Below are 6,124 nucleotides of genomic sequence, written 5' to 3'. Positions count from 1 at the left end.
GAGTAGCCCCAATCGAATTATCGCTAAATTGGGTTGTTTCATATTGGGGGTTTGTGATGGTTGGTGGATGCGGTGAATTGGTATCAGTTGGTGCTCGGTTTGAGTGGCTGAAGTGGGTGCGCGAAGGTAGGTATTTGGTTGATGCGTGAGCTGGTGGTTTAATTGGTGAGTGGTAGAGTGCATGGGTGAATTGTTAATGTGGGCTGGTAGCAGGGCTGATTGGAGTTGCGGGTCAGAGGATTGTGGTGGCTGTGTACGGCTGCTTTGCTGCTGCTGTTGTTGCTGTTGGGTGGATGTGGTTGAGATGGTGGTGCGCTGTGGGTTAAGGAGATGGAGCAGGGGAGGTGAAGTGGAGTGTGTGGTTTAGGTTTAGGTGATGGTGGAGTGTAGGATAAGAGGATAGCAGCTAGGACAGCTTGGAGCATGTTGTTTGACTCAATTCTCGGACCTTGAACTCGATCGACCAAGGACACAAAAGCACCTACAACCAAAAACAACACGAGGGGATAATCAAAAGATAAAATAAAATAAAATAAAATAAGATAAATAAAGTAAAATAAAATGTTAAAACTAAAGAAATAATAAAATTAAATGAAATAAAAAAAATAAAATAAAACAAACTAGAAATTAAAAGAAAATAAATAAAACGAGAGAAGTGGGAAATTATTAACTAAAACTACAAAAATAAACTTAAAACTACAAAAATACTCAAAATAAAGATAAAAGACGAGAATAAGCAAATAAAAGAAATAAAGGACAAAATGAGCAAAAATATTGGAAAATAAGCCGGAAAACGACTCAATAAACACCCTAAAAGTTACATAAAAGTCACTTATCAAACTCCCCCAAGCTAACATTTTGCTCGTCCTCGACCAAATTAACATGAAACACGGGAGAAGGAGAGTGAATTAATCACGCAAAGCTAAGACACTAAAGAAGATAAGAATGTACACTAACTTACTTTCGTAGGAATCACGGTCAATTTTAGCAACTAAAGACAAGCCCTTTAAACCCCTAGATCGCCCTAGAGGACGAGTATGCTCTCGTGAGGGTTTCCTAAGAGCTTAACCCACAACTTTAGACAAAAACCAAGGCAAAACAAAAAGAAAAAGAAAAGCAAACATAAAAACAAACACAACCTTGACCAACATAACATAGCAAGGTTCAGGAAAACCAATCAAGCTCAAAGGCGGAAAATACTCCATTTGGACTCAAAAAGAAGAGACATGCACCAAAGAATACTCACCTTTCTCAATATAATGAGGGAAACACGTTCTAAGATGCTCATGGTTGAAAGAGAAAAACCTAAGCAAACAATAGAGAACTAGAGAATTCATTCTCCGGCCTAGCCCCATATAAGACGGTCCACGTTCTCTCCACTAGCTTCAAATCACCCCCTAGTTAGCTCCTCATGATTCCACGAAGGAACCGGAAAAATATTCAATTTGTGGAATTAGTGGGTCATCCTGACATCTCAACTATGTATACTCTCTCCATAGGGTTGAAATCTATCTCCCTCCACCAGAATTTGACCTCACCCCTCTAAAGTCTAAGGGTCTTAACTAGGGTTGTAACGTAATGCAAAGGGTTAAGGCGGGGTAAAAATTTGAAAATTTTGGTGATATTTCCTAAGTGAAGAAAAAGGGTGATCAAACCGCAAAAACAAACTCAAGAAATCACCAAACATAAAAAAAATACTGATAATGCCATCTCCCGCGAGCATACTCAACACGAACATTCCATAAAAAAGAAAACAAAGTATCGCTCCCCCCAAGCATGAACGAAGCATTGTCCTCAATGCTTAACTTAGGGAAGAAAACAAAACCTAAACCTTTTTTTTCTTTTTTGAAACTTTTATTTGATTTCCTTGCCTTTTTTAATTAAGGACGGCTTTATCTGGGATGCATTTGCTTTATTACACACAATATATACAATTTACTTTCTTGCTTGGTACAAAGAGCATGATACTTTCTCATTTTCATTGCAACACAAAACAAACTCTCACACCGAAATGCTTCACAAACTAAGGGTTAGGGAAACAAAAGTTCATAAGGCTTGTAATGTGGCTCATAATCAAGAAATGGAATAGGCTCAAAGGGTTGGCAAGAGGAGCAAATGCAAAATAAAAAACAAAATATGTAACAAAACAAAAAGAAGATGAAGAAAAATGAGAAAAGGGTGCCCTTTTCCTCCCCCTAGAGCTGCTTGGTCACGATCTTGGGAGTTAGAGGACAACACAAGGATTAAGATATGCATAGTCAAGGATCCTAAACGCCGCTCAACAAAATTGATGGAGGCTTGAACAATTTAATCCTCACAAGGGATGGGAAGTAAAAAAACACTAACTAAAGAGTTTCATATCCACTATAGAGAGCAACACCATCTTACCACTATCCCGTGAACTAAGGGTTCAAACGTCCTCAATAGTTCTTAACCTTGCTACCTTAGCTTAAAATTTGTCTATCTCAACCACAAGCACTCTCAAACCATGTAGGCCATCATCAATTAGGAAGAAAAACATTCTTTGGCGCATTATCAAAGCAATCAATTCCAAATGAATGAGCGAATTCCAAAACAAATTCATTTCATCTTGCCATAGTCATGTTTTCCACAAAAAAAGGAAAACAAAACAAAAGAAAGAGGAAGAAATCAAAAAGGTTCATAAACGAGGCATATAATCCAAATAAGTCCCAATCGTCAAACAATTGATCGTTCGATAACAACATCAACGATCCCAGGTTCCGTAGAACCAATGCAAACAACCTTGAACCATTAAAATTCTTCCTAAACTAGTCCTAAACTATGCACTCAAAGAAAGAGTAAAAGAGTAAAAATAAGAAAGGTCTCACCGGGAGGTTGGCTTAAAAGAATTAAGGAGCATAAAGTAGAGTTCACCAAATGTCACTCCGCTCCAAACTTCCAAAAAGCAACCTACAAGGCAAGACAAGACACAAAAGAAAACATTAAAAGAGAACAAAGAAAATGAAACAAAAAGAAAAAGAAAGGAGGGGGAGAAAAAGGGTTAGAAATCCTCTGGGTTGCCTCCCGGGAAGCGCTTATTTATGGTCTCTAGCTTAACCCTTCACCTCATTCAAGGTGGATTAAAGAACATCACCCTCATCATCTTGAGGATTGAATCATAGATGCCCCCAAGCTTGAGAACTAGCACTCCTTGAGGTCTTACATCACCACAAGGAAAAGGAGGGAATGAATCAAGAGCCAACGGTGGCTCGTCTTTTCTCTTTCTCTTCTTCTTGTTGATTCTTCCTCTTTTTTCACTCTTCTTTATTTTCCTTCTAAATGGGGGATCGAGCTTGGAATCCTCAATATTAGGAAGGGCAACCTCACTTTACTCAAGAGAGCCTTCAAACCAAGTGGGAACTTCAAGGAAGTCATCATACCTCATTGTTACTTTATCATCACGTGGAGGTAAGCTCTCAATAGCCATCACATCATCGACCACATCAACTCTACATACGCTCACAGCCATAGGGCTCTTCAAAACGACATTTTCAACTAGCCTACAAGAAAAGGGAACCGGGCCTTCAAACTTGTTTGGTTCACTAAAATCAAATGGCTCCTTATTTTGTTCTTGAACCTTTTCTCAACCACATCCTCTACAACCTTGTGTTCCTTACTCTCATCCTCCATGCAAGTTTCGGGTATATAAGTGTGTGAAGGGTTAGTAGATGATTGTAAGGGGAGTTTTGTGGTTAAATGGAGAGAATAAATTTTTGCTAGTTGGAAATCAACAACTTCATTTTGAGATTTGATCTCTTGGAATTGTTGAGTGATAATCTGACGTTGTTGAAGAATTTGGGTTTGAGTGTGGTCGGGTGGCGGATGTTCTTCATACGCTTGAGCATATAGGTCATAATGTTGAACTTGAGAGTTCCCTATTTGGTTGGAAGGGTGGTAAAAATTTTGGGTTCCTGGATTGAAGAGAGTTCCATCTTGGGGGTAGGAGTTTTCTAGCCTCGGAGGTTGTTGAAGTTGTTGCGATTGATGTTGGGTTACAAACTCTTTTTCCCTCAAAATCAAAACTTCACTATGCTTGAAATTGGACTCTCTACAATAGGATGCATCATGTCCATCCCACAACAATGAGCACATGAGAAATCAATGGCTTGTGAGGGTTTTGAACACAAAGCAACACTTGAGTTCAACTTGGAAAGATCTTAATTCAAGAGCTCAACTATGTGCTTAAGTTTGCCGACTTTCTCCAACTCATAAAGATCTCCTTGCTTCCCTTAGGATCTTCTTTGGACTCCCCAAAAATATCTAGTAGCCACTTCTTCAATTGTAGCTTCAACTTGGCTTTGAGGGATCTTAATCAATTAGCCACCGGCACCCGCATCTAGATTGGTCCTTGACATTGGCTCCAAGCCATCATACAAGAATCTCATGAGCAAATTATGGTTGAATTCATGATGAGGACATGCTCTAATCAAATCCTTAAAACTTTTCCCATGCTTCCCTAAGAGTTTCATCCGGGTCTTGCTCGAAGGAAGCTATCTTCCTCCTCATTTTTGCGGTTTGTTCATCGGAAATGAACCTCTTGAGAAAGGCCTTCACAACTTCCTTCTATGTGGTGAGAGAGTTGGGCTTCAAAAGCTTGAGCCCTTTCTTTGTTCTTCCAGTGAGAGATTGCCGAAAGAGATGCATACGAATGTAATCTTGGCTCACTTCATTTGTTTGTATCATTGCACACAACTCAAGGAATCGGTCCAAATGCTTAATGGGGTCTTCACTTACGCCTCTGGAAAATTGCTCAATTTGCACCATCCTAGCATATTGTGGATGGATTGTGAAATTAGTCTCAGTGGTCAGGAGAAGTATACCACTCGTGAGCTCATAGATTTCCGGATTTCCAAACTCCCTAAAAAGAAGGTCATAGTCTTGTCTTGCCATATCTCTCATTGAATACAACAAAGCTAATCACACGATTAACAATGACAAGTAGGATTAAACAAGCAAAATAAAAGAAAAGGAAAGCAAATAAAATGACTCTAACAATAGCAAAAATAAATGTTCAACAAGCCGTCTCCCCGGCAACGGCGCCAAAATTTGATCAAGGGTTAGATAGGTCGTTAAGCCACTGAGATGTGCACCATCAATCCCTATAATGGGTCTATAACCACCCAAGAAGCCTTTCACCTGAGCTGCAAAAGAGATGAAACATGCCTTGAACTTGTCACCATTAACCCCATTATCAGTCCACGTGATGAGAGCATATGATCTAGGAATTGTGGCCTTAATAATCTCAGCATATTTCAGTAAGAGAGCATAAGACTGGGCAAAACCACCATGTATTTTCTCTCTGGCTTAACACTTCACTTTGTAAAACAATATGAGCTTGACTTGAATCCTTTACCTTTTTAAGCACATTCTTTGTAGTGATTCAACAGGAATTTCTGGGTTTGCCTCCAAGTCTTGCATCAAATGTCTATAGAACCATGGTAAAGAGATCATAGGGTTCTCTTCCGGCCTCCCACAAGTTTTATGTTCTCCTTCTACCTTCTTTATTGCCCAGTTGACTTTATCAACAAGAACTGCTGCATGAATTCTCCAATTGCAGTCATTGATAAGACATTTTGCAGTATATATTTGATTGTCAGCATAGTCAATTGTCACAGAAAAGCCTTCTTGTATGCAAAAATCTCTGCAGACCTAATGAAATTGTTGTTTGGTTTCAAATATTAACCAAAGTTCAAGTTGAATTGACCTATTTTGGGTAAAATTACCCCGCCACGTGGCCCAATGAGAATAGGACACGTGTCCACTTCGTATTGGTCTATATTGGGGCACTAGCCAGATGACACGTGATCAAGGGTTAGATAGGTCGTTATGCTACTACCCTAATCAAATTAATCATTTATAATACCTAAACCTACACTAAACTAGTTAGTGGCAAGTAAAGGAACGAACCACTAGGGGAGCACACTAATTAAACATCAATAATCACTAATGCAAGAGTAAAAAGGGGATTGTTTTTGTTGGTTTAGTTGAGTAAGAACACCAAAACTACAAATAAGCAAGAAAATGATGATTAAAATCAAGGGAAAACGACGCTAGGGATACGAGGGTGTCCAATATGATTAGAACGAGTGGAATAATGGTGATT

The 6,124-nt window shown here is 39.1% G+C and overlaps 1 non-coding gene across 1 annotated transcript; it reads left to right on the top strand.

Moving 5' to 3' along the window:
- The first annotated feature begins 4,422 nt into the window (after positions 1-4,422).
- Positions 4,423-4,530, top strand: LOC145564689 (small nucleolar RNA R71). The gene has a single exon (XR_014094883.1). It is a non-coding gene; the product is annotated as a small nucleolar RNA R71 (small nucleolar RNA).
- Positions 4,531-6,124: the final 1,594 nt, after the last annotated feature.

Source organism: Chenopodium album, chromosome 1 (assembly GCF_948465745.1).
Source record: "Chenopodium album chromosome 1, dcCheAlbu1.1, whole genome shotgun sequence".
NCBI lineage: Eukaryota > Viridiplantae > Streptophyta > Magnoliopsida > Caryophyllales > Amaranthaceae > Chenopodium > Chenopodium album.
The sequence above is the reverse complement of the archived record's forward strand: the minus strand, read 5'-3'. Positions and strand labels throughout refer to the sequence as shown.